This window comes from Arctopsyche grandis, chromosome 1 (assembly GCF_051622035.1).
Source record: "Arctopsyche grandis isolate Sample6627 chromosome 1, ASM5162203v2, whole genome shotgun sequence".
Lineage (NCBI taxonomy): Eukaryota > Metazoa > Arthropoda > Insecta > Trichoptera > Hydropsychidae > Arctopsyche > Arctopsyche grandis.
The window spans coordinates 13,128,076-13,141,448 of record NC_135355.1 but is presented as its reverse complement, the minus strand read 5'-3'; the positions used below and the strand labels follow the sequence as shown (position 1 = coordinate 13,141,448).

Here is a 13,373-nt window from a genome sequence, read left to right as displayed (position 1 = left end):
GTGAACTTGATCAGAATTTACGACTTAACTTTATCTAGCACCTATGCATGTACATACGGAAAAATTTTAACAAGTCAAAAACAAAAAAAATAGATTACATTTGGTGAATTTCGCTTATACAATTTTGTAAACGGCTGGTTATACAACATAATTAAAATGCACAATGTGTGAAAATAAAAATAAAAGACAGATGAACGTATTGACCGTATCAGGGCCGGCTGCTCGGATTGCTCTAGAACTGAATCAGTGCAAAAAATAGAAAGCGGTCGATACATTCTCATATAGCGCAAGATATGACGACGATCATTATTATAATAATAATAATAAATATACGAATCGTTGATCATTTAAATATGTATATTGGAAAGGGGAGAATTATCTCGAAATTTCTAACTGTTCGTACGCACATAATTGTCGAGAAAAAATCGGCATTGTTAACTCACACATTTTTTAGACACTGAAATGAAAACGTGGGAATTGTCAGCGAATGCAATGATCAACTTTAGCGATTTTAATGTATTGCATTTGTATTGTTTTCCGGTGTAATTAACTTTTAATGGTACCAACCAACCATTCAATGTATAATATATAAGATTATCTACCAGCAGTACTTTAAGTCAAAGCACGCCATTTGTTAATTGCGTATCGATTTTGCATTGAGATCTGCTGAAATGTATAACACAGTTACTTGTAGCGGTTAAGAAATTTTCGGAAAGAATTTTAGAGACTCAACTGCTAACGAAAATTACTACTGTAGACTTCATATATGAGTGTCAAAGCAAAATATGAGAGTACAATTTGCGTGATTTGCGCGCATTAATTAGCGTTGCATGTTTTACGGTTGGAGTCTAAAATTTAATTGATGGATAAGCATGCATTTTCCAACTAATGAGATTTGCACATCGGAGGTATGCACCGAGTCGTTAATCGCTGATTTTAAATACAAATATTTCTGAAAGTCAAGTACACTATTATATTATAATAAAATAATAAATATGTACTTAAAACAGTAATCGGATTATTTCGCACACACGACAATCGTTGCCACGAAAATCGCGAGTACGGAATATCTGGCACTCGATTTCTCGTTAGTATGATAGTTCGAGCGGGTAAGTATTGATGGATGGAATTTTTGGGTGCCAGACGTATGCGAGATCGCTTACTTCCAAACCCATGCTGGGGGTCTGTTCTTTTAATTAAAAATATGTAGTTCAATTTCCACTCGAAGGTGAAAGAATCGCGACAAAACTTGTCCGCAGCTTAGCCAGCGAACTGAATTATGATTAGAGGTCGGAATCTGAAGGGGCCGGAAACGTGCCGCCTATTGTTCCATTGTTGTAAATCCTTTGTAAAAAAGGTTCGGCAAACCTTTAACAATGCATTTACAATCTTTGAACAATAAACAGCCCCTTCAGATTCCAGGCTCTAATTATGATATGGTAAATCTGTTGCCCCAATCTTTTGAAGTATTCAATACTATTGACATATTCAATTTTTTTCTGCATAAAGCTTTTTGATCAATGATGCTATGAAAAACGAGTGGTTTTGGGCAGCCGTAATTTTCTACAGCAACGACCAACCAGGCCTTTATTTTGTCACATGTTTTTACCGCCATCAGTAGTAACACTTTAATTTCTCCATTGCAAGTTGTTCTGCTGTATACTTTTTTCTACACATTTAAAATTTTCTTCTCTCGTAGTTGTTCCGTGCATGCAATGAAAATTCTTCATAAATACAATTCTTCATAAACTTGGTAGTTTTTATCTACTCCTCGAATTAATAATAACTTTTTGCAGTATCGGAAACATCTCGTCCAAAGCCAAAGAGAACAAACCCAACTGTTGAGTTATTTTAATAAGCTGAGTTGATATATTTTCAAAAAAATATTTTCTATTCTTCGCGTCACAGCGATCCTTGATAAACTGTAGCATTAAATAAATTAACTTTTTCTGTGCCTATTTCTTCTATTGCTTCAATTAAGCATTGCTTCATTATTAATCCATCAGTGAATGGCTTTCCGTGTTTAGCTATTATAAGTAAAGCCCGGACCCTGAGGGGGCTGTATATTGTTCAAATGTTGTAAATGCATTGTTAAAGGTTTGCCGAACCTTTTTTACAAAGGATTTACAACAATTGAACAATAAACAGCACGCTTCCGGTCCTACCTCTAATTATAAGTGACAAACGGTAACTATCGCTGGTTGCTGCTGCTTGCTAAGAATTATTTTCCTTCAAAATCAACTGTTGAGATTTGAATACGCTTTTCAAAGACTCAAATTTTTCTGACCGAGAGGTTCCAGTATACATACATATGTTGCATATTTTTTGGAATGTTTTGTATCATAATGACGTTTCATATTATATTATTTGACGGGTCGAAACTATATAGTCCTAGTAGTATACATAGTATAAAAATTAATAATAAAAAAGTTACATAATATTGTTGCGTAGGGGTGGGTGGAGGATCCAAGTAAAAGGCCAACAGTCGTTTCACAGCATTTATTGATGATTAAGGAGATACACGCAGTGTCACTGCTAAGTCCAGAATGACGTGATATCGCCTATGTACCGCCTTATAAAGGGTAGATCTCTCAGGGCGCCTAATCTGTTTACCTGTTGTATAGTCTCGTATTCGGATATGTATTTCCACGTCATTGGGTCTTCCCGTACCGATTCTGAGAAATAACTAATAACGGTCATTGTTTAGCCTAAATGCACTTAGAGTCCAGATATAATCCTGGAAGTAAGTGCAAGCACTTACATAGTTAATCCGATAACAGATAACCCTTGAACGGTCACATAGTCTCTGGGATTCTATTCGCTTAATCCGCGGCGTACGTAACATTATAAATATTAAAAAAAGAAAAAAATTAAATATTATATTTTATTTTTAAAGATCTCGACGATTTCCCACTGTTTGCAATTTTTTTAAATAAGAACCCTCGTCAATCCCTTGCAACCCTTTATCGGTATCAACCGCCACAATTCGGCTAATTGCAAAGTTTTTTCTGCCAAAGAACATAGATTTGGAAATAAAGAACATAGATTTGGAAATAAAGAACATACTTAACCAGTACCGAGCAAAAATCATGATTTAATTATAATTAACGTTATTCTAAAATAATGGTGACCTGGAGGGTTGATAGAACCAAATTATTCAGCAAACAAGACAAGCGTGTCAAAATAGTCAGTGATTATCGACCACAAACTAATGCACGAAATCTCCAATTCTAATTGGATGTGGGTTAAAATTTAACTATGGTACTAACATGCTGACAAAAGTATATACATATGTATATGTATGCATTTCGATTATCGTACATACCGCATATTGGCTGGTAAATTTAATTTTCTATAAATACGTGTCAATATCGGAAAATGATAACGTCAAAATAACCCGCCAAAGCCTCATGTTGTCAAAGTGATATGATTAAAATACGCTTTTCCAAGATCGGTCAATCACACAAGAAATCCTTATCCCTATACATAAATATTACATTCTTTACATTCATATGTATGTATGTATAGACATACATGATATAAAATAATTTTTAGCGAGTTTTTAAAATATGAAGTTTTAGCATTATACAATGCTTCAATTTACTTGAGTTTCCAAGTTTTTAAAAAAATAATATCGAATTTACATAAATGTATATATTGTTTATTATACATGTATATGTAGACATGTAAAATATATGTATGTATGTTATATAGCTCGTAATATGGCTCAGTATGTGTGTTAATGCTAATCATCGTGAGTTTGCCGGATTCAATTGAAAAAAAAAAATTCGGTGCCTCTGAGCCCAGACATAAATATTTGTAACTTCAAGTCGATCGTTTCCTATCGAAGTTTTCCAATTTATCTGATTTCATTGTAGAAACGGTTCTCCATTAAATTGGCAATATCATCTCACATACTATTTGTCACCACTATTTGAATATTATTTAATACTAGTTGTTTTACCCGGCTTCGCTCAGTATTTGTAATATAAACAGCTTAAACATGGCGAATCTAATAGTAAGTATTCATTTGCTTTTCTATAAAATTTATTTGAATCGAAACTTTAATTTGTTTTCGATGTCACCAAGCAACATTACATACTTACATACATACATAGTTACAAAGTCTCTTTTCAAATTATATATTAGATTTATATATTAATTTTATATATGTATGCACCCGCTTAATTCCATAGGTATCACTTTAAGGCAACCCGCAATGGCACCATTAACTGAAAAATGATGGCACCATTAACTGATAATCAATGGCACCATTAACTGATAACACTGAGCAACAAAAAAAAATACTAGAGCGGAGACTAGCCAATCTTTACTAAGTTTGACCCACTGAATTCGAATATGATATTTATTTTTGTTGGTGGGTGATCGTTTACGAGATATGAGCGCTTAAAAAAATCCGCGATTTTTACAGTTTTTTGGCTTTTGCGGTCTTTAACTCAAAATTTAGGATTGTTACGCTCAAAGTGAGTATTGGAATCAATAGTCAGATATTTTTCTTATTAATTGTTATATTTCATTGCTTTAAAATACTTTTAATTAATTGTCTAGCGAATTTTAAAAGTCAAAAATATATTTTTTTTTACGGATTTTTTTTCCGTGCTATTTTTCATTTATTTGGCAATTATTTTATTTCACCACGTTTATAAGGATTGGTTTTCTATCTCAATTTTTTTTTTATCTAAACGTACTAACTCAAGCGGTAATTGCAATTTAAATGCTTTCGTTGTATATATGGTTGTATACAACGAAAGCAATATCATATTCGAATTCAGTGGGTCAAACTTAGTAAAGATTGGCTAGTCTCCGCTCTGGTAACTCAAAAACATGATTTTTTGTTGCTCAGTGTAATCAATGGCACCATTAACATAACTGATGTGAACTCAGGATCGATCACTGATCACTTTTTTTTTAAATTTGATACTCCATTGACAATTTGAAAGTGTAACTATTTCAGAATAGAAAATAACAAATTGAACTTTTTGTTATACCTTCCCAATACATCAAAATTTTACATGTTGGCGAATTTATATTTCATAAAATTAGTATTACTTTCGACATATATAAAAACTTAAGAAAGTTGAAAATAACTTTTTGAGTTAAAATAATAATGTTAACACTTAAAACAGTAAGATACCTACGCATTGCGGAAGTGTGCGTTGTCAATCATGACTTCGCACAAAACGGTAATTTTAAAATTCTTGCTAATCAGTCAAAATTAGCCCTTTACTCAGTGAATAAACAAAATGTTGCTGTCGATATGTTAAATATTAGTTTCTTGAGTAAATATTTAAATATATGTGTGTATATATTAAACATCCTGGGATCAAAACTTTCAAAAAATTAAAAAGGCACCAATATTCATATTTCCCAAAGTCAAAGCTACTTTTCGAGATAAACGACGAAAGATAAAAAGAAATTAATTTTAAATTTCCCTATTCTAAATTCAAACTTGATTCCGTAAAAATGAAAATATTATTCCTTTGCGAGAGAACTCGCCAAGCCAATTAACTTCGAAACGCCTGTTTAATATTTTATCATCCACGATATTAGCAAATAATCAAGAAGCGGGGGGGGGGGGGGTAAAAACGATGACTGAAAAAGATAACCCCTAAAATATATGTATGTATATTTCCGCTCTCAGAAGCGTTCGTTAATGATAACATTAATTTTGAATATTGGCTAGTACCCAGCCTTGCGTTTACCATTCGTATGTATGTATGTATGTACATACATTCTACGTACTGTAAGGTTAAAGCAAAAAACGCGAATTTGGAATTTTCATCGATAAACCCAGTGGAAAACTCGTGCCGTATCGAGTAACGTTAAAAAATAAATTATCGAATTTAAACAATGTCCTGTGTCTCCAACCAAGCGACTTATCGAATAGTTTCGATTTTTTTACTATTTAAAAAAAATTAAGCCCTCGTTATTCACCTATTGCAGTTTAATTATTACGATAAGTTTTGACAAATTAACGAGAGTTCAAAGTCGAAGTTTATCCCAAAAGTCCCTATACAATGGGTGCCCGCGCTCGCAATGGGTGTTTGTATTAGGGTTTTTATTATTTGCCCGGGTCAACCCGGGATAGAAAGTCCTGGGGACTCGCGGAATTTTTTATGTTCTTATCTCGAATCCCAGGAAAAATATTTCAATCGAAGCGTTCTTTAAATGGTTTAATAAAGGCGAATGATTATCCTACGATGAAACTATAATGTATTTTTATTGATTTATCAAATTTATTCAACATATTTGGGGGAGGCGGCCGATAGACCCAAAGGGATTTGACTTATACATACATATGTATATGTATATAAATTAAATGGGAAAAAATATATAAATTAAAGAAATAAAACATTCAAGAAAAACAATTTTAAAATAAAATGAAAATAATAAGAGGAACAAGAAAAAGAAATATCGAAATAAAAGAAAATACAAAGAGTTAAACATAGAACAGTATGTAAAATGATAACTAGAAGAAAACGAAAATATAGAAAGGAATGAAGATTGACCAACGAGTAGGGCACAATCTCTTTAAAGTAACTGCAAATAGGTTTAAAAATAGCAGAGATTTTTAAAAAATTAGTCACAAAGAAATTAGAGAACAAGTTAAAATTCTGGTGGAAAAGGCGCGCGCCTCCCCGCCCCCCCCCCTCCCCCCGCATTGCGGGGTTTGCGGGCGCGGTTGGAAAACCACTGATTTTATCCAATAAATAGATATGTTTTTTATAAAAAATAAATTAAATATTGATAAAAAATAAATTAGATTGAAAAATATGTTTTTTACATAATTTGACCGGGGAATCCGGGAATCTCGGGACAAATTATCTAAAATACTGACCCCGAGCTCCATCCCATGTCCCGGGAATTTAAAAAGTCCGGGAAATGAAAAACTCTAGTTTGTATGGGAAAAAAGTTCTTTTTAGAAAATCGTTAGTTGGTTAAATCGATTAGTTGGCGGCACAGGACATTGTTTAACATCGATGAAATTTTTTATTTTGCGTTCCCTTGATACGAAGTCCATTGAAGGAAATCCAAAATTCGCGTATTTCACTCCGACTTATTGTATATTCATACATACATACATACCGAACAATGCAACCGACAATGTTACATCACTAGCTGTTTTTTTTCAATCATAACACGTTTTACTTCAATCTCTAGAGTACGAATACCGTGACCATTTTCAACCCTTCCAATTACCCAATATTATTTTTTTTTAAACAAAAATACAAAATACAGAAAGTCAGAAAGTCGTACACAGCCCTCTGATGTATATATGTACATTTTTTTTTTTTTTTTTTTTTTTTACATACATACATACATACATTGTATGTATGTATGTAGGTACATATTTCCGATAAAAACACTTCAACGAAGGATTCTCCGTAATTTGGTATAGTTTTATCGCAAGAAACGAGACGCGATCCTTCGGACGTCGATGACAACGCGCCTTGAATTTTTTAGCGCGATACCTTTTAATGTAGCATCCGTTCGCGTCGGCATCGGGATAATGTAAGAGTCGTAAAGGATTCTACAGAAAGTGGCACACGAGTGAAGGAATAACGCTCGGGCGACGGAAAGGATGGAGCCAGAACCTGCTCGACGGTTAAGAGTAGCTACATGGGGGTGGTACTAGGGGGTATAGAGGGTGGCTGGGGGTGAGGTCTGCATTGCGGCACAAGCGGCCCCACACAGCCTCCGACTGTGACCAGATAACAAGAGACGATCCAAAATGCTACAAAATATGAGAACACTAAGTATAAAGGAATAATTATAATGAGTCCTATTTTGATAATTATTATATATGTACATATGTAAACATATTTGATTTTTTGGGGTAAAATTGGGCGTTTTTTAAATTTTATAATTTATTACGTTCATATTTATAGTATTTTTATATTACTATTATTTTTATAATTACACTAGTGTTGTACTCGATGAAATGCCATCGCATGGGTGTTGGCTTATTAAGTTATTAAATTAAAAGAAATGTGTCGTTTCAGTGCTCGATCCGCACGCGGCCGAATTTTTTTCAAATATCTTTCAAACATATCTAATTCAATATTTATATTTAATTTAAAAAAAAATGTTGAAAACTACCTACATATGTACATGTACATGTACATGTAAATAATATAAATGTAAAACTATGTACATGTAAATAATATAAAACACCATTAGATAGATTAATTAATTAAATAAATTTTCAATAGATGGCGGTAAACGCTCAGAGACTTAGTGACATATATTAGAGAAAACATTGGTAGCAAACAGTATAAATATAAGTTTTTTTCTTTTGTTATTATATTCGTAAACGTTTTGTTGACTGTGATTGAACTGTGACGTACATATGTATGTCGAATCAAAACGACTATTATAGTACAGCGAGCGTTATCTTGCACAGACACACGGACAGACAGAATAGCGATATCAAAAACATATGTATATTTTCACACAAGAAAACTTGTAATTGGCTTATTTGATACGCTGCGTTATCATACATGCAAGTACATATGTATATGTTCGATAAAGAAGCTGCAAATTACTTTTATCCTAATAATATTAAAATATCTTCACCATTGTACTTCTGAATTGATTAACAAAAATAAACATGTATTACGATGAAATACACAATACAAATACAAGTGGATGTTCAAAGATATGCTGAAACAGATACGGAGAACTATAGGAGAAAACGTAATAGCTTTTCCGGTTGTGAATTTTCTTTGCTGGATTGCCTCATACATATTCCATTTCAGATGAATTATAATTAAACGATGAATCACTCTCAGTCTAAGTAGCCGAAAATTAATCGTTATTCTAGGCTCAACGTACAAAAAATAAACCATGCATTTTATTCCCTAGGCTGACAATGTTTTTAAACATCTACATATGTACATATGTATAATTTTATGTATATATGTATAATTTTAAATTTGACGGAAATATGCCATAATATAAATTCCATAGTAATTCTTAATTTATTTAACTAAAAAAATGACTATTATAAAAAATTGGATCGATATTTACGTAACTTAGGTATGTCCTCTATGAATAATACAAATATTTATGTAATTAAAAATAAACTCAACAAAACGTGCGATGCCAATCGGTTCTAATAAATCAGTAATGTCGAAACTTTTCTTTTCTACCATAAAACGCGAACCGCATCTTGATCGGCTCGAAGTGCTTGGAAATTTTACCGAGCGAGACTTTTGGAACAAGATTGACATACCTACATACATATATGTATGTATGTACATATGTATACAAACATTTATATATTTATATTGTTGCCGCAAATAAATCGCCGAATCGTTTTTACATAAAAAAAACGGGTGTGACCAACCCATGACTTTATCTGTGTATTTGAGGAATATAAGAAGGTTACAAAACAAAATTCGATATTGAACTAATAACTATGATAGCGATACAAATTGAGCGCAAATATATGGAAACTTGCACAAGACAAAAGATCTACTTCCGGTTGTCGGATTTTGTTCAAATTTTTTTTATTATTTAAAAACAGTATAATTATTATACACATTAAATATCAAAAGGATAAAAAAAATTAAAAAGGTCAAAATAAAATAATGAAATATTGTTTTAAAAAAAAATACTACTTCCGGTTTACGAATTCTGACCAAAATGTTAGCAACTCTAAGTTAGTACATAAATAATACAAATATAAATTTTCAGCTTAATACGTTCAGGGGTGTGGACAGGATCCAGGCGACAACATTTTTGACCTTTCTAAGAGGAGAAAATCCCACTTCCGGTTTATTAAATTTAGTGGTTTTTTTTTTATCACATTAATACAAAAATTATACTTCAATTTTTTCGTGAAGATCAAACATGTTTGAGGGGTCGAAAAAAATAGTGGAAGAAAAATCGAACAAGAGTACACTGCCACTTCCGGTTGAGGGATGCTTACCAAATTTTATCCGTAACTTGCGATTACACTCAAACTTCTAGATATGAAATTTCAGTTCAATAAACCAAAAGGTTTCTGAGAAAAACATAAAACCTCGATTCTCTAAAAACATAAAACCTCGGTTCAGATAAAAATATTTAAAAGGTAATAGAGATTATTGTTTCTATTACATGTAAAAAAAATGTAATCCAAATCAGTTAGCGGTTTGGGAGATAATTGAATTCAAAAACTTAAAAAAAGAGGACATCTATAAGGGGAGGTACCATTTCCGGTCAACTTAAAAATTTGAAAAAAATTTACGTCGTGTCGATAAAAATTTCAGTAACCGATACTAAGTTTCAGTTCGATAGGACTAACGGTGTTAAAAATATCCCCAAAATACACACCCACACAGACACACACACAGACACACACACACACACACACATTTTTTCTAGATCATGAAAACGTGATCAGTGATCGATTCTGAGTTCGAATCAGTCAAAATCTCGAGTTCGAATTTTCGCATGATCACAAAACTTCTCTATTGTTACTACGTACATACATACATAGATAAAGTAAATATCAAACGAGGACGAGATTACCACAAAGAACAACTCTTCAGCAGTTTGAAAAATAATGAAAAAGAAAAAAAAAAAAGCATTCCGACTCTTGTCTCATGGAACTGAGTCGCAAGTACATAAATAAGGCGCGAAACTGAAAACCAGAAGTCAGGTTTTATTACAAAACCGCATGCGAAAATATAAAACGTAAAACTTTGCAGACGTGTATGTGTAACAAGAATGTACAATACAATAAGCAATTGTCATACTATAAAAACGCGCACTTGATTCAGTGATATATGCACAATTGTAATTCTCATTACAATATAAATTTCATTTGTATTAATAATATTTTGTTCTGCTGATCATTAGGAATCCGTATTCCGTTTTACACATATTTCGAAATTAGGAAAATGTGTGGGGTGAGATGCAGAAACAGAGACAAGTGGAAGCGTGTTGGTGAGGCCTTCATCCAGCAGTGGATGGTGAATGGCGGATGATGATGATGATATATGTGTACAATATGTGTACAAACATGTGTACATACATATGTATGTACATACATATATAGTTTTAGAGGTCACGAAACCAAAACATTACCCTAATCTGGGTTGCGGCTCAAAAAGGTTAAGAAACCCTGGATTAAACCAATGTCAACATATGTATTTCACAGTCGCTGAAGGACTGAATATGTAAAACATCTTCTCGACCTCCCTCGAAAATATTCGTATTCATCTGAGATAGTCCACATTCCGCAAGGGTGTATTTCAGATATATGTGTGTATGAACATAAATATATTGATAACACACAACTGCTTCGAGAAGTTTCTAGAAGATCGTACGTAAAGTGATCAATAAGCTGTTCATATTCTTCACTAATATCTATCCAAAAATTAATAACTTTATTTTTTGTTTTAATTCAGCTTTTAAAATGTTATCAATCAAGTTCTCTTTTTATTGATTGATAATGAGTAATGACGCAGCTGCCCGAAAATGTTCATATCCAATTGTTTGCTTCTTCAGGTTTGGGGAAGTACTGTGTAAAAGACGATTTCAGCCCTATTAAATGTTCAATTATTTTCTCACGTACATCCCGAGAAAAACGAATATTGTTTTCAGATAAGAACTTATGCGAGGTTTCAAATACTTCAGGTTGATCATTTTCAAAACACAGCTTTCAAAAATCTGATTTTCTAATCGTACTTTCAATTTTATCCGCAACATTAAAGATCGGTATCGAGCTGTTCTAAATTGTCAAATTCAAGTTATTTATTTATTGGAGCGCTAATGCGGTAAATTCAAAAATGCACTTCAAATCTATGCCGGATCAGAGGAAAACGGTATCGATTGCCGGATTATCGACTTCACATATTGACGTCGACTATGATTAATTAAGATAATGTTTATTTCTATTTTTATGATTTTAAATTATTGATTCCTGCATGTCCGCCATTACAGATTTTTTTTCGCGTACCACGGGTTGGGAAACGCTGTTCCAAAAGATCGCACGACAGTCCCTGCATTTATTATATTTTTAAGGACATAACAAACAACTTCATATAGCCAACTATCAACTATCGATCATAATAACTTCGAATAAATTCGAAAAGTTCCCCTTACATTTCGTTACAAACTTGCATAAAACCGGCATTGATATGTAAGTGTAATATGTAATATGTTGGTTAAAAAATACACAGATAAAACCTCCAACCAGTCTAAAAAAAAAACAAACTTTCATGTGTGTAAGTATGTCTGTACATACATACATACGTATATGAATATTTAAAATAAAAAAATATATCTATTATAGATATAGGATGTACATACATGTGTATATATGTACAAGTATCCAAAAAGTCATTCGTAAAGGTATAGCAAGGCATATACTGTAAAAATTAAGGTGTGCAAATAAATTTCGTAAAACAACTGTGAAATGTCGGTTTTGCCAATAGGAGAAATGTTTCAATAATTGTTGGTTGCACAGTGTTATGTTAGTTATGAGCTTTCAACAGCAGACACAAACTACATACATACATATACTGTGTAACTATTCTAAAGAAAAATTCTAACTATTCAACTTACTTTGGCAATGTTCACAAAGTAGAACTTTAACTCCAACTGTCAGGTACGGCTATGAATAGCTTTGAAACTGAACATTTATAATGTTATAGCACGCACGCCTGTGTGAAATCTTACCATAATAAACCTGTTTGCGTTAAAAGGTAGCTGAAAAAAAAATTTACTACCCGAAATATGTAAATTAAAAGATACATAAAACCGAGTTCCTTCAGACATAGAATCCAAAGTAAAGAATGAAAAATTATTGAACACTCTGCTTCACATTTTAATCAAAATAAGCGAACGATGCGCAAAATGACAGGAGTTCAAAAGAAAAGTTTTAGGTTAAGCGCAAAAATTTCATTTTTATGAGCTTTTTATTGATTTTGATTTTTAAATGCTTTTTATTATTACGAAATTATGTTCACAATACATCTTATATCTATTTTAATAGCTACTGATCTAGTCTAAAATTGTCTATAGACTCATTAGAGTGTTCCCCTCCACGGAAATCTTTAGTAAAAGGCGAAAGATTTATTCGTATTGAAGGGAAACCAGAGTAAGAGCTTTTTATTGAGATTCTCGCAAACGCACAACATTTTCGCAGTATTACAATACGAAAACGGATAAGATTAGTGAGTGAATCACACTAAAACAGAATAGGGAAGACTGACTTCTCAAGGGTGTTAAGATACTAACTAACTTTCGTTACGAGTAACTCAAGATAACAAAACATTTAAAATATACCTCGGATAAGTCTCATGTCACACAACACTGATCAGCAAACGTACGCGAAGACGACTCACCTGAAAAAATAA

At 32.5% G+C, this 13,373-nt stretch overlaps 1 non-coding gene across 1 annotated transcript; it reads right to left on the bottom strand.

Moving 5' to 3' along the window:
- Nucleotides 1-12,993: 12,993 nt before the first annotated feature.
- LOC143920476 (U5 spliceosomal RNA) lies at nt 12,994-13,118 on the bottom strand. Its single transcript, XR_013261343.1, has one exon. It is a non-coding gene; the product is annotated as a U5 spliceosomal RNA (small nuclear RNA).
- Nucleotides 13,119-13,373: the final 255 nt, after the last annotated feature.